General features: G+C 42.6%; 1 protein-coding gene across 1 annotated transcript in view; it reads right to left on the reverse strand.

The window, feature by feature from the left end:
• The window catches only part of adgrl2b.1 (adhesion G protein-coupled receptor L2b, tandem duplicate 1), an 81335-nt gene extending 68056 nt beyond the window's left edge, over window positions 1–13279 (reverse strand). Inside the window, exon 1 of the mRNA XM_079173369.1 lies at window positions 13213–13279. The gene's annotated coding sequence lies outside the window, so the exon portion shown is untranslated. The remainder of the gene's footprint in view (window positions 1–13212) is intronic.
• Window positions 13280–23594: the final 10315 nt, after the last annotated feature.

Here is a 23594-nt window from a genome sequence, read left to right on the forward strand (position 1 = left end):
TACACTCATTTTACATTCTCCACCTCAACATTTTGCAACGGTTACTCTGGCTTATTAAAACCATATGTATTCTGCAAAAAAAAAAAAAACTGAACTAAGAATTTAAAAATGTATGGGGTAAAAAAAAAAAAGACTAAAATGTCGGTTTCATTCTCTCATAATTGGCCACAGGTCACACTGAGCTCAGTAGCCCATCCTGTATGCGCTGACCCCGGAGCAGTTGGTTAAGCAGCGGGGTCACCGGGGAGGAGCGGAGATCAGCTCCACACCGACGTGGTAAAGAGAGCTTTCTCTTCTTCCATAAGTCTCCTCATAAATGCACCGAGAGCCGCACTTCTCGCCTCCACCACACACCAATTCTAGCACCCCCCCACGCACACAAACACACACACACTGCTCACATCCAGCTCTCTCCAATGTTAAAAAGACCAGCATCCCCCCCTGATAAACTAACAACACACTCACAACAAATTCATTCATTCTTTCAACGCGTTTCCAGCAGGTGATGTGTTGATGTTCTCACCTTCTGGGGGGAAAAAGGCGCCGACACCATGTTAGGTTTTTACACACTGTAGCCTCATTCAGACTTGATTAGATTTCAGCAGAAATGCACATAAAGTAGCTGCTAATGCACAACATGTGTGATGTTAATGAACAACAGGCAGGCGAGGAGGAAAGTGTGTAATCAGTCTCCGGCGCTTTTCATGCGCTGCCATCGCAACAACAAAAAGAAATCTATCGTCGTAATCAAACACAATTCCCTCAACTGACAGCAAACTTGTTTAAACGATGACAAAACAGGAAAAAAGGGAGAAGAAATGTGGCGTCTGGACCAGAGTGATGTCAGTTTGGGGTAAAAGCCAGAGCCCCCCCCCCCCTCCCTCCGAAAGGAAATGAGAAAATATTAGCAAACTATCTCAGGGTTGTCACATTGGATTGGACAGGCTGAGGTTTTATCAGAGGGTTTTTGGGAGGTCCAAGATTTGGCCGGCCGGTAAAATCCGCACAAGTTACTGACGAGGCAAGACTCCGATGGGACTAAAATGACAGACATGCTCCCATTTTTCGATTGCATCCCACCTCACCCGAACCCCATCATAATGGGGGGGGGGGGGGGGGGTGCCAAAAGTAAACAGCAGTTAGTTTTATTTTTGATAGAAAAATAAATGCAAATTGCGCAAACACCATTAATCCTTCAGGGCAGCAATTAGCTGGTGGTGTAACCGAAACACAAATCAGTAGCTTTGGTTCCAGAGGTGGGTGAGGGGCACATGAAGTGAGAGCTGCTTCGTCCTGCGTCTGAATATTCATATCAATCTACCAAATAACACGTTAAACATTATTTTTGTACAAATTAAAATGTTGTGTAAATTCCTGCATTATTAATAAAACAACGTCACTGAAAATCACATTTAGTTTTTGCTGAGCCGAAACGATAAATCGATTAATCGATTAGTCGTTTCTAACAATTGCTGAGCCAGATTACAGTTTTCAAAATTGAGGATTTGCTATTTTATTTCTTGTCTTACATTTTAGTACATTTAATTTCTCTACGTCTCTTTTCTGAGGTTTAATTGGTCAAGTAATTAATCAATTAATCGAGGAAATAATCTGCATCGGTGATGAAACTAATCATTAGTTGCAGTCTCACTACCTGATGCAGATGTCTCATATTAGAGTTAAGTTCATTCCTGGCATGTTTTAAAAGAATACTGACTCTGGGCTAAATGGAAATATACAGTAAATATTATTTACACAACCTCATGGGAAAAAAATAAATATGCAGCACAGCCTTGAGGTCTATTCCTCCTCTTAAGCTGCAGATACAACTTCCTTTAATTAAAGAGCCTCGCTGGCTGGTTTCACTCAATTGTTACTGAACACAAATATCTCAAAATGTAACACTCGTTACGTTATCTTTGTATAAAACTCATGTAGCACCGACTGCAGTTAACACAGTTAACACAGTTAAGATCTACCAGTTGTACAAGCGTCTCAATTCCCTCCTTCAGCCACACAGCTGTTCCGTTAGTGTCATGTGTTGTATAGTGGGACTCTGTTTTTAATCATCACCTGGTAATCAGGCATTTTATATCTCCTCACATCCCCATTAACACGTCACGCTCGGTGCATCTTATTGATTTCGGTGCTATTCAAAGTTTTATGTTTTCTTTCAGCTGGAAACAATTCAATGCAGTGACGATGAAAACCTCCTGGCTGGCTTCACCTACACTGGTTTCATCACCTTCTGCAGTTCATTGTTCATCAATTCATTGTTCAAGTGTAAAGTTTAGTCCAACTTAAGAGCCCATTTCTGTCCCAAATCCAGTCTGCTTCGCATTACCTATGCATGGTCAGCACATGGGCTGCATTCTAACCGTGGACGGTCTGTGTGGTCTCTATTCATTCAGTGTCCTCAGTGACTGACGTGCATTAATTCGCCTTAATTCAAGGCGATAATGTGCACTCAAAAAGCCCAGTGACAGCACTGCACTGCTGCCTCGGTGTTACACTTGTACAAAAAGATCATCAACGGAAAATGTGTTACATAAAGTAAGTAAGTGTGAAGTTATAAAACACACAGAGGCACAGTGCTGAACTCACTATTGCAATATTAATACACATTCACAATTCAACATTCTCACAACAGCCTCTGAAATGACTACAGTTGGGATTAGCTTAATTTTTTACAAAAGAAATAACATTACAACTGTCCTAAAGTTAGAATATAACGGATAACGTAATATTAAAATGTATTATTTAGCTCAGTGCACCAAATAAACTGGCAACTCAGAGCATTCATGACAATAAAACAATCAATTAGAATGAATTAGTCAATTCGAAAGAGCATTAATCATCAACTATTGTTGTCACATCATTGTAAACTGAACTGAAAATTTGGATTTTGGACTGTTTGGACTGTTCCCGTTTAGCTGTAAAACAAGCTAAATCGGGAAATTGTGCTGGTCCTTTTTACCATTTTGGAACATTTAACTGACCAAACAATGAAACTGTTAAACGAGAAAATAGCTGCACCACTTTGCCCTCACACAATACATACTAACTACATTAAGATGGTAAATAAGAAGGGTTAATCATGCCTTTAAAAGGAACAGAAGCCTAAAGATCAACGTGGAAGAGCCAGTCAGTGAATCCGATATTAAGATCCCTATCAGAGGTAGGCGTGACTACAGTACCCATAAGCCCTGAAGTAGGTCATTTTCTTGGAGAAGTGAAGTCTCTGCTTGTGTGAGAGGCAGAGGAGGTGGAAATTAACTTCACACTCTGCTCTGCAGGATTTCCCTTCATGTTAAATGCTGTTTAGATCTGCTGGACGAGGGTAAACCAGACCAGGCATTTGATTTCATTCATGAAACCGCTGTAGAACACGGTGCTGCTACAGTAGTCCTGTAAAACAGTCTCATACACCTCTGCCATTACACAACCGTGTGGAGTAATCGTCGGTCCTAATGAGTCCCACGAGACGGCTGTCAATGCTATTATGGACCCCTGCGCCGTGTTTAACAGTCGACAGCAGACGTCTTTTCTGTTGCTCATTTCTTTGCTCATGTATGTGGTTCTATTCTGAAGAAGTCGGAAATGTATGTGTGCAGTATTTTAACACCTAAATGAATTAATATTATCAGGCATTAGTTAAATGTAGGCTAAGAACAGAACATCCGGCTTAAAACACAGTGTGAAAATAAAAAGTAGAAAGGTGCAGTCGGTAGACTGCTGCTGTATTGTGTGATTGAGTGAATACAACCCTCAATCAGATAACCTCCCCCCCCGCCCTGCCGGTCTAGACACCATTGGGCTGGAAGGCGTTGTAAAACACATTTCATTCAAACTGAAAATCATGCCGATGTATGCAGGATATCGACTCCAAGTCGTTGTATTAGACATTTCATACAATCCTTGCCAAACCTAGCTGTGCCCGCCTAGCAGCGGCGATGTACTCAGCACTGTGTGTGAACTGGTAGTTCTGTTAGCTGTGTGCTAACCATTGGAATGGCTGGTAGTTGGGTCATATCAGTTTTAAAAAAAATGATGATTAGCCTCTTTTGAGGCGGACACATATCTGATAATTCAACTTAAATAACAGTCATCACAGAAGCGAGTGAAATGTTACATTTCAATGAAGAACGGAGTTAAGGAGGCAGCTAATGTCAGTGTGTGTGTGCTCTGATTTGGGAATGGGGAACATTAAAATATCATGAATGTTTGAGAGACATTATGTTCATAGCTGTGCTCCGTGTCCTGGTTCATGTATTCTGGGCTGTAATAATCAAACTCACAGAGATCCTGCAGCGACTGGCCTCGACACAGGACTTGTTTCAAACTTCTAATTTTTATATTATTTGTCGAAAAACAATATTAAAAAGGCTTTAAAATCTTGAATAAAAGCAAGTTTGTACTGTCCTGTTCTTCTCTAATAGCATCTATTAGAGGCAGATTATTCTGAATCACTCCTCTAACTAGAAAGATCCTTTTGTAGAGACACGGTATCTCACGGAAGTATCAAGCAAATATCGCTTTACCAGCTCTACAGTTTGGCTGTATTGAGTTGGAAATGAGCCATGGACTTAATATGCACACGTGCGCTGTAGGCCTGGATGGGTTTCATGACGGTTTTCAATTCAAAGTCGTTTTTTAACAGTGTTGGTTTCTATTAATTTGTCCACCCACTCTGTCTGTTCCTTTGGAAACCAAGACACGGGCATCAATCTGCAGCCTTTCCAGAGGGAAATGGGAACTGGATGGACTTGTTTTTCTCCTTTTTTTCTACATAATTAGTTTCCTGTTCTCTCCCTTTCTTTGCCCCGACAGACTCGTGGATATTATTTAAGGCTCTCTACTCCTGGATCAGCTGTAAAGCATTTGATTTTCATTTTTGAAAGATGGACCAGTGCTGGTTTTCCTGTGGGCTTGAAATGTCTCTTCTTCCATCTTCATAGCGGTTAGACTCATCCTACTGTTAAAGAAGAAGCTGAAAACCTTTTACTGACAAATGTGACTCAACCCGAGCTTTAAGAAGTCAGAATGGACAAAAATACATCATTACACAACATGGCCTCTACACAACGAGATAAGTGTCCAGAAATTTGGGTCCAATCTTGGAATGCAACTTTGGCCAGACTTCATGTCTTTAATGCACAAAATCGGTGAGAGATTGTCAGAGGACAGACTGTTTACGAGGCCAAATGTAGAGCTTTCATGCTGGAAAAAACGTCTGAACGAACGTTAAAATGGAGCCGAGAATGTATCTTAAAAGGACAATACCGCTGAAATAGAGCATGCCAAATTATGCGCTTTACCAGCATTTCCACAAAATTTCTCTGCTCGCTCCATTGTAATGCAAACTGGAGGGCGACACGAGTGCAGAGAGACTGAATTGGAACAATGATGAAAGTGCGCGTTATAAGAATCAGGACAGCTGTCAGGGTGTACGGCCGTACCTTTAGTGGTGAAGGACGGATTTGACTGAAACGCAGCCTCTGTGTTGGAGTTACAAAGACTCTACAGCATGTTTCACCGTTAGTCACTCAGGGTCAAACCTCCATTTCACTGTTTAAGAACAGATAGGACTCTTGGCTTTGTGGCTTTTTCCTCCAAGAAATGCTCATAAATACTGTTTATGCTGCATTGGACCAACGATGTGACAATACAAGGACACCATATCTGTTTTGACATTCTATAAGAAATCACTCTTGGTTAAGCAGTTCAAGAAAACTCCTTGAACTGTGAATACACAACCAACACTCGGCCAGCTAGCTGTTGCTGCTCGGGCTGTAACTTACCAATATTTTCATTATGAATTAAACCGTTGATAGTTGTTACGACTAATCAATGAATCTTTAGTTGTACGAAAGTTCAGAAAACTAAGAAATAAAGACTGCCACAACTTCCCAGAGCCTAATGTGACACACTTTTATAGCCTGATTGGTCCGACCGTCAGTCCAAACCTCAAAGATATTATTTTTTTACAGTGATACAAAATAAGGGAAAAGCAGAAAATCAACTAATCAACTAATGAGTTCATCTCTAGTGGCTACATAGTTTAATTAAGTGTCCACTCAAACTCTAAAAATCAGCTTCTCATCACATTCCTGCCTGAGCATCCTGTGTTCACAAAAGTACCAAACTTGAAACAGTTTTCTGCAAAAAAAAGAAAAAAAAAAAAGAAGCAGGGCCAGAGTGCCGTTTGTACTCCGATATAAACCAACAAACATAAGCAGCAAACACAGCCACCATACCATACTCAATGCTTCAAAAACAGACAACGCTTCTGTAGATGCAATGCTTTTTTCTGCTGCCAAGCCTCCCTTGTGCTGTGAGGCTTAGCCCAACAGCAGTGTAAAGGATGCATGCTTCTTTTATTGTATTTTCAGCCCCCCCCACGCCTCCGGGTTTCTCTCCCTCCTCCAGTACATCATTCCTTCGGGTGTTTGTGCGGTGTCCCTTAGTTACCGGATAAGAGACCCAGCAGCTCGGAGAGTTAAAAGCCTGCCCTGTCCCACTCATACGAACAAGACCATCAATAATTCACCCTCATCGGGAAGCATTATCTAACAGCCTTATAAAAATTTAAAGATTTCTGGTGACAACACGGAACCGTGAAGAGAAGTGCTCCGTAAGAGGACGCTCCAGGTGGCGACAGTGTTGGCAACAGATATGCTAAAGTGGAGGCAGGAGGGACGACGGCGTGTCAGCCGGCCCCGTGAGGCTGATTTCAACCATTACACATAAAAGACAGACGCCTCGATGAATTAAGGGAGAGTCAACAAGAAGACACAGTGTGTGTGTGTGTGTGTGTGTGTGTGTGTGTGTGTGTGTGTGTGTGTGTGTGTGTGTGTGTGTGTGTGTGTGTGTGTGTGTGTGTGTGTGTGTCAGAGCAGCACAGAGGTGGAAGCATTTGCTCGGCTGTATTAACGCCCAGGCTCATTCTCATTGACAGTGAAATCCCTCTAAGCCTAGATCAATTACAGCCAGCTCTGCTGTAATTAAAATGTCCTAACAAAGGTCTTAGGAGCACAGGACAGAAAACCCAGCCATCGACAATAAGCTCAGTCCAATCTATAGCACCATCTCAGAGAAAGCAGTCTTAAGATTAGATCCAGGCTTTCACTGGAGGTGAAAGAAGTGGCAGCTGTGCTCAAAATAAGTCTGTTCTTATCCCTTAATAGGGTCAAGATATGGTTTGAGAGACAGTGTAAGTACACAACTTCAAATGAAACACAATTATGCTGCAATGTTCCAATCAATTCCATAAGCACATCCAGTAGATGTATAGCACAGACAAACAACAACCAGTGCTTGTTGTTGTAGCCCTCACTAGGAGGAAAACTAATTGTTTGTTCTCTTAAGTACATCTGATGGTCGACTATGCTCTGCTGAGAAATAACACGATGCTCATGAGTCTCCTAATTAAAACTCAGCAGTGGAGTGATTAGCAATCACAACTCAACTCTTCAAATATCAAGATCTCATTTGCTTGGCTGATCAACAACAAGCGTCCTTCTCTTACTGCGCCTCTCTCTCTCTCTCTCTCTCTCTCTCTCTCTCTCTCTCTCTCTCTCTCTCTCTCTCTCTCTCTCTCTCTCTCTCTCTCTCTCTCTCTCTCTCTCTCTCTCTCTCTCTCTCTCTCTCTCTCTCTCTCTCTCTCTCTCTCTCTCTCTAAGAGGCTTTTGAAATGGAGGAAATCAGCAAAACTATACCAGAAAGGGCTTCTTCTTCTTCTTCTCCTTCTCCTTTACCCAGGACTCCATTTACGTGGAATATTTAGCTTCTTCTAAATGTCGACTGCCAGCAATCATGAGCAGATTACACACCGCTGCTGATGAACACTTAAATGTTTTTTGGGTGGTTTAACATGATAATTCATCATAGTATGAAACCCACGTATCATCAATAAAATTACTTATGGCAGCCACCAAAATGAAACCTGAAAGCTGTTCCCTGGCTGCGCCGAGGAGGGACCGTTCCACAGACAGAGAGAGAGCAAGATGGCTGACTGCACTGACACGTTGTGAAAGCACGCCTCGCCATCCTGGGTAATAGATTCTCTTTGCTGTGCGACTCCCACCACTTCTCATCTTCTGTGACGACGCCTGCCAATCAGGGCCCGGGGAGCGTTGAGGGGGCTCTGACAATATATCCTCACCTTGAAAACACATTGGCTTCTCATCACAAGACACCAGGTGACACCAAGTGGGCCTCAAATAGCCATTAGACACCGGCGGACGAGGAACTGCAGGTGAACCCGCGCCTCCGCTTCAACGTGACATACAGCTCGGGGAAAATTGGCATTAAAAGCATTCTCTCTACTCTTAAAGACAAACAAAAACATGCAGCGCCGCGGTCGGGTTTGACACTTTAAGAGTTAGGTTAGATGCATTACAGCACTTAACGTGGAAGGATGTTGTCATCCTTTTAGAGAATCTGCTTTACAACTTAAAAATGATTCAATTCAGCCCACGGAACAAACAAGGGTTCCTCTGGAAGCGAATGCACGTCTGCTGATGATGTGAAAGCATTTAATAGAAGAACTGGAGCTGCCTTCCACATGCAGAGGCCCTAAAGATTACTCATTTGGAAAATAAAAACATGAGTTTGAGTGTATACCTGTTACAATTTCTCTCTTTTCAATGCAGACTGAGAAGTAACAATGTTACACCACATCAGCGGAGTAATTTGCATTTTTATGTGATTCGTGAATACAGCGGAGAGATTTCTCTGCAGTGAAGCATGGCCTGAACCTCAATTTCTAGGATAATGATATGATACTATTTAGGAATTTGAGGAAGAGAGGAGCATTTCCTCAGTTGAAGACAGATGACCTGTCAGACGCACCTAATACCAACACAAAGGCCTTCAGCCTCTAATCTGCACACTTCCTGTGACCCGCGCTACGACAGAACCAAATAAAGCACACTATCTTGGGATCCCCCGGAGACAGAGCAGTGTCCTCGTATGCTAATGCCGGTGCCAGTGTTGGAGAAGACGCTCCGAGGGCGGCCCGGACAACTCACAGGTCAGTGCTAATCTTCTGATATATGGAGCCTAAAGACCCGGGACACATCCATCACACGCCGCCAACGGCTCCCAGCCGAGAGAGATCTGCGCACACCAAAGAGTTAACACACATCCCAAAGAGACCTGTGATGATCCATCACTCAAGAATCAACCTCTCTTTAGAGCGCGAGTGTCCTTTAACAACAGAGAGGGGGCAGCAGCTTTCTTAGGCTCTGCGATGAGAGCCAGCGTGACTGCTAGACCTAAGCTCCCAGCCTCAGTTGATCATTAAACATCCATTTTGAACCAGTGGGGGAAAGTTAACTGTCATTTTAAACACAGGAGGTGGTAGACTTCTTTTTTTTTTTTTTGTATCTCCCTCAGATGTATTTTCTCTGGTGAAAAGGAGCAAGACCATAAATCCATCCATCGGGTTAACTACCCGAACGCATAATCATTCGTTCCAGTCATCTGTCTCCTTATTTTTGAGGCGAGCCGCAAAATGGCTACGATGGGTTTTTTTGCAGTTAAATGAGAAATTTAGCCCAAAGCACTTAGTTAAATAAACACAATGCCCTTTGCTTTTTTTTCTCATTTTCCCTCTCGCTCCTCTGCTGTGTGGTTTTGTTCTTTCTCTGGCTAACTGGCCAAATGTGAACAGCTTCGATGTCGTTTCAAAAAGGTCTTTTATTTTGGAGGGGGTGTGTGCGCTCCTCTTCACAGCATCACCAGTAAATGTCAGGTTTGGTGTCAGCCCCTCAGAATCAGAGACTACTTTCTAAACTCTAAGACCATTTTGCAGCAGCACTCACCCAGGAAGAAATCCATCTTAGGAGCAGCCCTGATGCCAATTTCTCCACCGATAGCAGCCTCCACACAGAGCACAATGCGTGTACTTCTCCCCTTCAGCAGTTTTTTTAATAATTTCAACAAACCAGACACCACAGCAGGATTTCCACTCCACTCTCACTTTTTCTGCACTCAACAAAAAAAGAGTCCTATTCTCTGGGATTTGTCACAAAGTCGTCACTAACGGGAGAAGACCGGTGTAAAGTCAGCACAACAAGACATGAAAAATAATTACACAATTCATCAGAAAATGCACTGAACATCACAAGCAGATGTAAAGAGGGTTCCTCCCCGAACACAAACAAAACCGCCTCATCTATGGTGATTCACCGCTCCCGCTCGCTGTCCATTTGTTTGTCCAACTTTGCACAGCGAGCGTGTCAGAGGAACCGAACAAGACAGCTGTCAAACCCGCCCGCCGTGAGTGAAGATGGCAGGTGAAGTCCTCTCTTTTACCCCCCCCCCCACCCTCCCTTTCCTGCCTTGCTCTCTGGATGTAAAGCTCCCACTGTTGGCTCTTCTTGGAGTTGTGTGATGTTATTCCGTCCGAACAAAAGAAGGAGCGAGCTTTCTCCTCCAGCAGGTTGGGCAGCAGTTGGCTCATGTTATTACCCGGGAGCGGGATGACCATGAAAGGGGGGGGCCACCGACCCCTACCTCGCTCTCAGAGGCATTTACATTCCCCGTCTCTGTGCAATAACATCTCACACGCTGCACTTTCTTTCACTATTAACCTATGCTGAACCTACTGCCAAAGCAAAGGCGTGCACAAAAGGCACTTCTTTGTGTCTCGATGGTGAAAAAAAAAATGTTCCTCCATTGAACCGGCCTAAAAATTGCAGAGGAACATTAGGCCCATGTATCATAAGACAGAGAAGGAATCCATCAGAAACAAACTGAGTCTTGCCGCATTCTTTCTCTGACAAACAACAGCTGCACAGAATGGGAAATAAATATTATCTCTACGACAGAAAAACAATCAGACACCGCTCGGTACTCAGAGTCCTGAATGCTCTGCATCTTAACATCCACACTCACTGAATGTGGAATTAAGCCATTTATTTCGCACCTGAAAACAAATTCATTTTGGGGGGAGAAATACCAGACGAAATATGCAAACAGATCTTTGTCAAGTTATTTATAATTATTTATTTTTGTGCGCGCCTTGGATGCAGTGGGTTCTCCTCCTTGCAAATAAAATACAGATCTTTCTTTGTTGGTGTTGTATGCTCTATGTGGAGGAATACTGGGCGAAATGTTATAACAGGAAGAAAAAATCTTTTTAACATAACCACGTCTGAACGGCGTCCAACGTTTCCGCTAAATACATGGCTTCTGGTGTTAGATTATGGCCAACGAATTCTCCCAATCCACACTAAATCTGCTTCCAACACAAACACTTGCTTCTCTCACACACACACACACACACACACACACACACACACACACACACACACACACACACACACACACACACACACACACACACACACACACACACACCAGCAGTGTCCAGCAAGCCTGTCAGAAGCCTCCACCACCACCACCACCACCAGCACCACCAGCAGCAGCAGCAGCAGCACTCTATAAGAACAAAACTGCTCAGAGGAAGGGGGCTGGTAGCTCAAGTTCTCCCCCATTGAAATGCAGACACTTTGATATGGAAATTGGCAGTTACAAAAAGCTGCTAGAATTCACACTTGCATGCATTGAAACCATTTGCGCAATGTGAGATGAGATGGCACTTCCTCCCAAGACAACACAGACAAATGGACCAAACCAGCACGTCTGGGGCGGGTGAGAGATGGAGTGGAGGTAGAGGGGAGGAGGAGGAGGAGGAGGAGGAAGGAAGGGAGAACATTTGCCTTCTCCCCCTCCTCCCTCTTTTGGAATTCCTACGACACCCTGTCCCAGCATTTGTTTCAAGAAATAGCCTTAGTTTTATTAGTCTGAGCCGAAAAGCAGAGGAGGATTTTTCAAAGTGCAACATCTACATTCAGCAGTAAAGCGGCCCATTGGCGGGGGGGGGGGGGGGGGTTCAAATGACCTTTTCCTCGTCAGGAATCACTGGTGGGAACGTCAGCATCAAGCAGCCACATTCAACGTCATCCCAGCCAGGGAGACTCTTTCTTTATCTCGTCCCCCCCCAAAATGGCTGGCATGACGGAGAAACTTCTCCGCCATGGTTCAAAAATAATGCTCGGATTTGTCTGGTGGCGAGTCGATTCCTCACGCTGTGCATATGTCTTATATAACGGTGCAGCTCTCAGAAGATCAAAAACCGAATCGCAGAATGCTTTTTGGTTCGCTTTCATGGACGAAAACAACTGGATTTGGAAAGAGTCATCATATATACTTCCCTGCATGACAGCTGTTATATAAATATATGCAGCACAGCAGGGAAGCTCTCAGTTTCTGAACTTGTCCGTTATATAAGGCTGCACCACTATCCTGATTTGGCATTGACAGTATGGATTATGTGTAGATGTTATTTAACCTTGATGTTTCAGTCCGCCACAGTCGCGCTCTCCTGGGGTTTCTTGCTGAAGTCTATGCGGCCCTATCTCTAAAAGCTTCACGTGAGAATGAGATATGGTTCCCTTCGCCTGCAAAAACTCTACGTGTGTGTGTGTGTGTGTGTGTGTGTATAAATGTGTGTGTGTGTGTGTGTCCCATCATCACACATGGCTGGCTCAGGTCTGTGAATTATACATGCCCTGTGAAATGATCTTATTTTATAGCCGCAAAATGGAGAAGTAAATGGAGACAGGAGCTGACATCTAACTACTTAGCTCCTGGTGTCCTGGAACTGTGTGGAGATGTTTGTGTGAGCTCTTCTTTTTTTTTTCACCATGTTATCACGCTGAATATCTATTAAATCAACTCCTAATTGGCTTTTGACTCATATCCAGTAAGAGAGTCATCTTACAGACAAAATAATCTCATTCGTTACACCTGAAAACATCTTGAAGAGAAGCATTTTCACACATTTTCACTAAATACTAAATATGCATCTTTCAGTGGGCTATTCATTCAAATTATTGAGATATATATATATATATATACACACTGAAATCCACATTGGGTTGACCCTAATAGCCAAGTAACTTCATATTAATCAAAAGTGTGGAGGCTCCACACACACTACAGAATAACATCACATACTATGGACTACGTATTGATCTCATCACAACAGTTTTAAACTGCTGGAGGAGCCCGTGGGCCCGTTTTCTGACATTTGCCTTGCGATATCCCGGGAGCGTAAATAAATGGTATCGATTCGGCTGAGGCATAACCCGGCATCTCCCTTGAAACACTCCAAACATCCGCTTTTTAAAGGCTACTTACTGTGGTGCGCCGTGCCAAAATATGGATCCCGGCATGGGGTGTGAATTTCAGATCAACACCAGGAGCACCCCCCCCTCCTCTCCAGATTTCCTTTTTCTCACAAGAGGCCCCCAGAAACTATGAGCAGCGGGTCTCACAAAGACGGCTGGGGCTCGGCTGCGTGCTCCACTTTCCTCACAGTGGACAGACGGCGGGGTTTCCTGTGGCAGGTATCTGTTCCTCTTCAAGCCAAAACGTCCGGGACCGGACGAATAGCTCCATGACGAGGGCTCTGTTCAAAAGTAATGATCGTTACCCCCCCTCCCTCCTCCTCCTCTTGTGCGTGCACTCTGGCTCCTTCCGACGGGAGCTCTAACGCAGAGACCGCATTAAAAAAAGGATCACTTCAAGGAGACGAGATGCGCTCCGCGTCTCGCTACAAAAATGCAAAAACTCCCCGAGCTCGTCAAGTCTGTCCCTCTCCGGCTGGGGCCTGCTTTTTTTTCCCACAGACACACCCCGAGGAGCGATACTATATGACTTCTTCTGTCTGGCTTTCGGTGCGCTCTCTCCCCGGTTCGTTCCCTCTGCGCCTCCTCCGCACGCCGCGCAGACAGTCGGAGCTACAGCCGGACTGGAGGCAAACAAGGCGAGGAGAAACGGCGCACCGGTCCCCTGCTCTGCAGCAGCTGGCTGTGGAGGGCGGCGCGCAAAACGCGGAGCGGAGTCCCGGCCGGGGCGTGGACCGGATCCCTAATGCTAATCATGACAGCCCCCATTAAGGCTATAACGTTAAAAACCCTTATCTCGTGTGCTCAGATTTAGCGCATGTGTTTAAAGCGCAAACACGTGGTGCTGTTTTTCCCCACACAAGCTTAAACAAACCAATGTTTTCACATTATTTTAATCAGGATGCCCCACTGTTTAATCAGGAGTGCAAAAAAAGTGCAAGGCCATTCATTACCCAAAAAAACACCTTACCGATAATTAGTATTTGATGATAAAAACACAAACTAACGAGGCGGAAGGGCTTGTTTTTATGAGGGGGTGTATAAAGGTAAAGTAGAATGCACCAAGGTGATAAGAAAATCTCTTTTTATCCGGCGCTTTTGTTTAACAAGAACTGTGAAACAGGGTCATGCTCTCAGTGAGGTTAATCCTGCTTTCTGCACTTGAAACTCCTCTTGTAGCGATTCTATAAGAGCTCAGCATCAAATCAGATGAAGCATTCGGCAGGGAATTGTAAGACAGATATATAAAGATGAGTTAATATACAGTAGAGATGGAAGAATAAGGCGGCTGACTGAGAAGTCAAATGAATCTGCAACCAGACTGATTTCGATTAACCCTTTAAGTCAAACATTCTGTTGTTCCAGCTTCTCTCTTTTCACAGGAGTTTCTGCTTTTCTTTGTTTTAACTTGATGAAAAACATTGGAGATGTCAATTTGGGATTTAGGGAATTTTAATAGATCTTTTCATTATTTTCTGTGATTCTATTGATCAAATGACAGCTCGGAAATAATACTCCTTTGTTGCAGGCCTATGATGTACAACATAAACAATCGACCGATGAGTAAGAAGGATTTTAACTTATTTATAGGACACAATATGAACAATAACCAACATACAAAAGTGTGCAGAACAACTTAACGGTTTGTCAGGAATGTCAGTGAGATGTGTGCAGAGGGGAAAGAATCAATAAATAGCGTGTAAGAAGGAATCCAGCTGTCTTATGTACAACACAGCCAGCAAGCAAGTATGCAAGATGTACAGCGTGAATAGGAATGCATGAATATACTTTGTGAAGGACAAGGACAACAAACTATTTTAAGGCTTAACCCTCAACCTTCAGCTTGCACAACATAAAGTCATATTCATACGAACATGCATCTACATCATGAGCTTTTTGGATACAAAGCTTTTGTTAGAAATTCTCAACAATTTGTATTTTTGCACCAAATTCAAAGGGCATTGAGGAATATCATTTTCACTATTATACGGTGCATGTGCACTGCCGCTCAAAGGTTTTGAATCACCTGCCACAAAAACTTGCTTGAAGGTTTAGAGGACTGCTCCATAGTTCTGAATGCTCTTTCAATCTTTAAGGTTGTTGGATGTCCTCTTTACAAACACATGTTATTTTGTATGAAGGTTTTGCAGAAGGAGAACACAAAAACACCGTGCAATGGTTCAGCCAGACGGCAGAAAGAGACAAAGATCCAGCTGAGCAACGGTTGAAGGTGCAAAGGATTGGGAGGATTTTTCTTTGCCTCTCAACGGCTCATCAACATGGCGGCGGCTCACAGCTAACAGCGCTAACAGCGGTGCACTCTGGCAAACGTGCTGTCAAAAAAGCAAGGAGACACTCGGATAACAACATTAACGGAGCTGCTTCATTCTCTGCTCAGGTTGACATTACTTTACACAGCAAATAGCTGTTTGCTGACATATCACTGCTCTGAACCCTGTATATTGCATCTTTAAATAAGAACAGAAGAAGTCATTAGTAAAAAGAAGCTAGAGGCTTAGCATCTGTGCAGATTTAAATAGGAACAGGTTCCTGTTTCAGTGTCAAGAGCACAACAATGCCGATAGCTGGAATTAACAGGTGTGTTGCTCGAGCAAAGCTATTCTTGAAACTTCACAATAGAAATAGAAGGTTAGCACGACTGAAATTGGATAACAGAGCATCGGCTGGACAGGAAAACAATTCAAAATCAAAAGGTATTTGGGGTAAAAACAGTATTCCAATTTGTCATGCAACACTGATGTTGACTAAATGGAAGTTTAAGTCATTTAATAATTCCTCTTTTGGGGCCAAAGCACATCAAATGTACTGAACATATTTGGGGTAAAACAATATGCAGCTTTTTTCCTTGTTGAAAAAGCCTTTACTGAAGGAAAGAAAAACAACAATATAACAGATGATTCCACTTTTGAACGGCAGTGGTTATGACTTGTTTCACATGGAAAGGACCTACCCGGGTGTTTTATTTCATAAAATAAGGATCATGTTTACCTTAAACTTTTGCTGACAACAGCGTGTTTGTATTGAGGGACGCACCGATACGACTCTTTCGTTCCCGATACCGACACCGATTCTTGGGCTTTAGGTGTCGGCCGATACGGAGAACTGATACCAGTGTTTAAGTAATGGCCTGTATGCCTCACTGTGTGGAAGAGACTGGGATCATTGTTGTATGTGTAACCAGGCTTAACCTAAATTATGCTTTCTTAACTTTGTTATACAAAATCTAACAAATAAATATAAATGTATTGAGGTATTGTTTTTATTGTTGTTGTACACCAGCAACTTGATAAAAAACACAAAAGAAAGCAAACATTTCTCTAAACTGCGTAATGTCCCGTTGGAATATTATAAAGGTATTATTGTTATAGGAGATAAAAACACAACAGAGGGCAACAAGGCCAATATCTTGTCCTGCAGGCACAGGTTTTTCAGATTAAGGGTCAGCACTTTTGGTCATTGTGTTTCTTATTAAATGGAAGAATACCATAGATGTATTCATGTGCAACACATTTCCACAGACGCTTGTCTTTAACTGAAGAAATCATCCATGATGTGAATAGAAATGTAGTTGCATTGCCTCAGCCTTCATTTTAAGGCACACCCAGCCTTTTCAGCTTTGTTGGTTACAATGAAAAAGGGGAACATTTAATCCTGATATTACGGTCGTGAAAGGAAACCAGAATTGTAACCGACTTGGCACCCCAAAAAACATGAAACTATAACTTAGTTGACTGGAAATGACTCGGGTTTGTCGATAAAATTACACTTCAAAGCCGAAAGCCCATTCGGATTTTACAGTAAGCTGCAAAACATTAGCATTAAATTGCCATTTGCGAACAAATATGATCTAATCCCAACGACAAACTGGACAACAGCGCGTTTGAGAACGGCAGATTCCCAATTATTCAGTCATGATTTGTTGACTGCTTCGGATGTGCCAGCTGCAGGCATCATAGCTTTCTGTCTTACAAAAAACAGGACTCAAAAGAACATGAAGAAATAAATGCATTTCATAATGTTCTGATTTATTCAGTCAGCACATTAAGGCTATCATTAGAAACCATTACGCCCGTGATAAGCCAAAGCAACACAGCACACTAATGGTTGATGAAATGTGCGACGTCTACCTTTGCTGTACTCCCAGCTGTGTCTCTGCACAGACGGCCTTTCTGCGTATGTGACGTGCATTATCTAACAGGCTGTCTGAGCTCTATCATTTTACCTCCAAATATCATGTGAAGCCTCTGTTGTAATTTCACAGCAATCGATGTACTGGGAGGAAAATGATCTGCCCAGCTGGATGCGGGTTTATGGTAACATTTTCCTCAGGTTTCTAAAGTTCAGCCCCATGCAGCTTTCTTTTGAACATGATATTGTACTGTGAGTAGGAGCTTTCAGCCCACCCCAACACTACGCCTATTTTTAGAGTCTTACTTTTCAGCATTGTAATAAAAGAGCTACCTCGGCGGTGCAATTTCAGGCGAAGGACACATTTGCTTGAGAAACGTCTGTCTGAGAACAAACAGTCGGTGGCCCAAGTTTGTAACTATTAATGTCCTAAATATGACTTCTCTTCGCTTCCTGTCGTGAGCCAAAGTACATAGCCGAGTCAGTGGTCTCCGTTACACGTGGCTTCAATAAAAAACAGTCCCCTAGCCGCACGGGGGAAATGTGAATTTGGGTCAAATTCACCAGGTGGAAAGTGAGAGGATTAGTGCAGCGCTCGCATGTTTTCCGAGGTGTAGTTTTACATAATAAAGAATAGAAGAGCAAAAAGGAAAACAGATGTAATGATGCTGATCCACTGGCACATATTCGTATTTAGAGAGACAATGTTTATGTATGGCCTACTACTGAAAGTGTAAACTCTCTATTTCATATTAGCTGACCCAGGAGAGCCTGGCTTTGCTGGTGTTTTATTCATTGTGGTCAATGCAGTATATATGTAAATACACACAGCCGGTTCTCGTCTCTGTTTTTTCTTCTTCTCGTTTTTTTTTTTTTGAGGACCGATGAAGTTGTCAGAAAATGCTTAGCTTTGCTTTTTTTTTATTTCCCGCAACCCGTCATTCTTGTGTGCGTTCAGTTTGCAATCAAAACCTCCAGTAATAGCACACAAAGAAATAAAAAGTTTTGCTGCTGACTCATGAAAAAGAGTGTAAATAAATGTCACTGCGAGAGACCAGACTTCATCGTAAGAACAGACTCCATGCTGTAAATTATAGGTCTTTATGAGTCCAGTTTAAGCCACATTCAAATTATAGCAGCGCCGAAACAACATGCTCCTGTATCCTTCCCTCAGTGTTTGCCGTAGCTTAACTTCCACATTTGACTACAGCTTTAGCTGACTCCATTTCTGTTAATTAACATAGGGGAGGATAAATGCCGTCCACACACATTAATTCACCTACGATTGCTCATGGTCGCTACTGCTTTTCTCTGCATTACAACTTAAAAAGGGACAGTTCACCCAAAAATCAAAAATACATATTTTTCCTCTTTCCTGAAATGCTAGTAATCAATCAATCGACATAGTGTTGGTGCAGGTTGCCTCCTTTTGGAGGTATCGGCCGTAGAGATGTCCGCCCTCTCTCGAAGTTAATGGGACTATATGGCGCTCGGCTTGTGGTGCTCGAAGCGCCCCAAAAAATACATTTAAAAAAACTCAACAGCAGTTTCACGTAGGAACTCCCATGTGACAACAAGATCTGTAGATTATCTCGAGTAACTAGGTCATGATTTCTCAAAAGAGACATTGCTGTTGAGTTTTTCAAATGTTTTTGGTTTGTTTTATTGGAAAAATGTATCTAATACAGATTGTGTGTGTCAGGTTCACGAATTAAAGTTGTTAACAGTTGTCTTTTATGATAAGACATATGCTGTAGGGAAAAAATGTCCCCTTGCAGGATTAATAAAGTATTTGTCTGTCTGTCTGTCTGTCTGTCTGTCTGTCTGTCTGTCTGTCTGTCTGTCTATGTTATCATAAAAGACGAGCTAGGTCTTCTTTATCTTTGTGGACTAAAAACTCTTTTATTGGAGTTTAAGAGAAAAGCACCCATTGCTTTGAAATTGCCCTGCTGTTGATGATTAGCTGGGGAAACACTAGAAAACATGTGAATCCAAACTTCAGATGTTACAATGGATTATGGGAGTGATAATTACTTTTTTTGGGTGGTAGAGTATTTTGTGGTAGACCCCACAGAGAGACACAGTGTTAGAATTCTTCACCTCTACATGTTGTTTTTGATTTCGGTCCTCTCGAGCATTGTGTGTGTTCCCCCCCCACCCCCCACCCCTCCATGTGTGCTGTTCACATTATGGGCAGAAACCTCATGCAATAATGTGGGGCGTTTCAACAAACATTCATGCGGTAAATAAGAGGGTATCTGAGCATGCTGCGGTAAATATGTCTCGAGTCATTATTAGGTGGTTTTACTCATTAAGATCAAAAGCCACAAATTCAAAAACAAAGTTGGAGCTCAAAGGGGAAATACAAAAGTCAAAGGAGTTTTTCTGAGGATTTTCTATGGGATTTGTTAAATGCTCTTGTTCCAGGCAGACAGAAACACTGTCTGTTCTTTCTGCACTGAGAGGAAGCTAATTCTTTGCGGCATTCATTTCCCAGCTTATTGTGTGGAGCAGCTTTCTATAGTTTTGTAATCACAGGGCAGCATGAAAAAGGGTGGGAATTATCATGATCTTGATGGTCTTGTAATGACGGTTCCCATGATTGAAAGGGCTCGATTATAAGGCTCAACCACAAGTGAACTCTACCACACTCACGGTGAGACAATGACTGAATTCAATGAGGACCAGGAGAGTTAGTTTCACCAGCCATTCATAAATCCACTACTTAGATTGTGTGCATCGGCTTTCCTAAGTTCTTAGTAACTACTAGTTCCTAATTTATTTCCTAAATCAGGTTAGCACCAATAACCGTAGAAACTTAAGAATGTGGAAAAGTAAGATGTCAGCGTGAACGGTTGTCTGCCTCTCGGTGCCTTGCGATGGTTTGGCACAGGATAAGCCTTTACGGATAATGGAGGGATGGTTGTATATTAAAGATGGATGACGTGTTTCCACTTCCTCCCGCTGTACAAAAATGAAGGCAACATATCACGGATAAGGGCGCTGCCATCTTGCGCTGGTGATGTCATTTGTCAGCGCAGCAGTGGTTCGATAGCTAGCTAGCGACACGGGTCAGCGGACTGTAAGAGGTTTGAAACAGACAATCCCGGTTATAGAAAGCTAAAGTCAAAAGGGACAGTCACTTGACACAATTTGCAAGCTTCCAGCTCTGCAAACTTATGAGAAAAATTAACCTTTACACATTTGGCAATTTATAAATCTCCAGTAAAGACTTACATTACAACTAAGCTAAGTTTAAACTTACAAAGAACTGATAAAAGTGACTCAACCTAAAGGCACTATACCTAAAAGACAAATTACATACTTAGAACATTCTTATTGCTTAAATGACATGTCTTGTGTACAGAAAAATAAGTAGCACATAACTCGCACTTGCAAAAATGCATTTAAACATTACACATAGGCTAATATCCAAGTTGCATACTGTCCCTCAAAAAACAAACAAATCTATCCATAAAAACATCTACCTATTTATAGACAGCATCGGGTACTCAATTATTCATTTGGGCCTTTAAAGCTGCTTTGGAGGGGGCTCAGACTTTCAGAACTGTACATTATATTCTCCTTTCTGGAAGTTCCAGTTTGTAGTCCTCCATTTTTTCCCCCCCATGAGACTTGTGTCGACTGCAGCCTCCGCTGACAGAAGTTAGATCAAGCATAGAAAGTGAATCCACCTCTCTACAATAGATACAATCTGACAAGCAACATGGATCCAGACTTGTCTCCTCTCTAGATCTTTTTTGGCTCACAGGACTTTGCCTCTACCGTCCGTGGGACGTCTGTAGAAATGCTCTTATATGGGGAAAAACACAGAGCAAATAAAAGTAATGTACCAGAGTGACTGCTTTCCAGCTGTGTGATTTGCTCCAAAAATATCAGCGTGTCTCAGCCCACAAAACAGTCTTATCGGAACAAGGCATCTCAATCTAAACTTGAGAGTTTTAAAGCACTTGGTAAAGCACTTGGGAACATTTGTTTTAATTTACTTTCCAATGGTGAGTGTTTATTTTAGAGTGTAGTCATGTTGTTGCTCTGTTGTTGTGCAGCGAGCCTCCCCTCTTCCATATATGAGGCAGACACACTGAAACATTGGAAACAGATGCTCATTGTTCCAGGGAGAAAAGGCAAGGAGGAACAAAAAAACCCACGGGAAAAAGAACGATTTACAGCATCTAATGATTCCATTCAATGGTAGCTGATAGCCTACTGTTCCCAAGTCAAATCTTTCTTTAAAAGAACACAGACAGAAGGAAAGAAAGTCATAAAGTAAATGCATACCATAACATCATGCAGTAGGTGGTGGTTAACTTTTTAGGAAAAGAGGAAATGGGTCATCTTTGCGTGCCAGCGAAAGGAATCCTGTCACTCAAGTAGGAGTTCCGGGACCGCCTCTATTTTTAGCACCTGGAGCTCAGACGCGTACCGTACAGTTTAACCCTGACACAAACACACACGCAGTAAATAATACATCCATCAAACAGGGAAGAGGTTACCCTCTCAAAGGTTGGTTGTAAGTTATTCATTTGCAAAGCAGCTCACAAGGAAAATGCAGTGAAAGACATCGGTTTGAGACTTTGAACGTAATCCTTAACCCCTTTTTAAGCTAGTTACCTAATGATAACAGTTTCTCATAAGGAGTGTCTTTAATTGGTCTCTCTGAAGAGCTGAAGCACTGGGGGGGGGGTTGACAAGACATCTTAGGACATTTCTTAGGGATTAGTTTGTGTACAGACTGTGTTCGCTCTCCTGTTGGTTGGTCTGGTATCTGTAGGGGCGGGACTAATCACACCTTTAACATGTCTCGTCGTTCAGTCATTCCCAGCATTACTTCACCCACCGTCAACCTGAGCAGAGGCCCCTGCCAAGCACAACCACTCCTGCGTGGGTGTGGTTGTGTTTGGCAGGGCCTTTAGACGACGACATTTATTATGAGTCATGTGCTGCAACGTGGGAGTTTCTGTCGATACTATTTCTGTTCGAGTAAAACACGCTAAATATTTATGTTGGAAAAGTAAACAAATATGGCAGCTACAGGTCAGCCAATGTCCGCAATCAATGCGCAGCATTTAACCCTCACATGACCACCTCTGCAATTATATAACTACCTTCAGTCGTCCAAGAAATGTGATCGCTGATCACCATCGTTTTCTTCCAGCCAACATTTAGTTCAGGCCGAGATCAGTCAGAGATATTGGGAATTTCTGATAGTGATTACATTAAAATTAAATCCAACATTGACTCTAAATCAGTCAATATAACTAATGAAGCTCTACGCAATTTGTTACTATCTGATTTCACTTGACGTCCAACCGCTGCTAATATGTAACGTGTTTACATTAGCCAAGTTCTAAGCTAATATGCAAATGACCATCTTGGAATAATGCCTGAAGATGAAGTCAGAGGTTTTCCTGTTCTTCCAGTTCACTTACAAACATTTACAGAAGCTGTAGTTCCTGGGTGTTAACACAACAGTCGTTTATCTTTGTTAAAACTTGTTTGTGTGTAAATATGTGACAGAAAACCTCAGTATTTCAACAAAGACCCCAAAAAAAAGAAGTTCTGTTTAGAAAATGCTTGTAGCACACGAGCTAGCCTCAAAGTCGGTTCTCCAAGTCACTGAGTCACCAAAGCTTCCTCACATGGCCAAAATGTTGATCCGAAACATCAATAAACACAACGGCAGACAAAGCAACAAGGGGATAGAAAAATACAAAATAACCCAGCTGTTAAATCAATAACAGCATGAAAACATCGCCGCATCTATGACTTGTGTGAAAATTACTTTCATGCTCAGGTGAATATGTTCAGAAAACATGACTCATTCCTTCACTGCCACTCAGCTTTTAGAAGCTTACATCTCTGCACAGCTCCTCTCGGCACCGGCACAGCGTTGCATCAAATGTTAATCACAGCATTTCACAGCCACAGGTATGTCAGCGCGGAGAGAGACGCCAGAAAGGGGACGGCGTGGCACAGGTTCTCAGCTCTAAGTGCAGGCTCTTGTTATCTGAAATGGTACAAATTGATGGAAAGTAGAGGTAGAGTGTGCAACCTGTTGGGAGTAGATGGCAGAGGTATATAGTATGATACTATAAATTACACGTGTGCTGTAAAAACACACGGAATAGTAAACACGGTTGTTTGGTCTGACATAGAATATCATTAATGAATTTAACTGGCGTAAAACATGCAATTTCTTCCTTGAAATCTGTGTTTGTACAC

This window comes from Pholis gunnellus (assembly GCF_910591455.1).
Source record: "Pholis gunnellus genome assembly, chromosome: 14".
Lineage (NCBI taxonomy): Eukaryota > Metazoa > Chordata > Actinopteri > Perciformes > Pholidae > Pholis > Pholis gunnellus.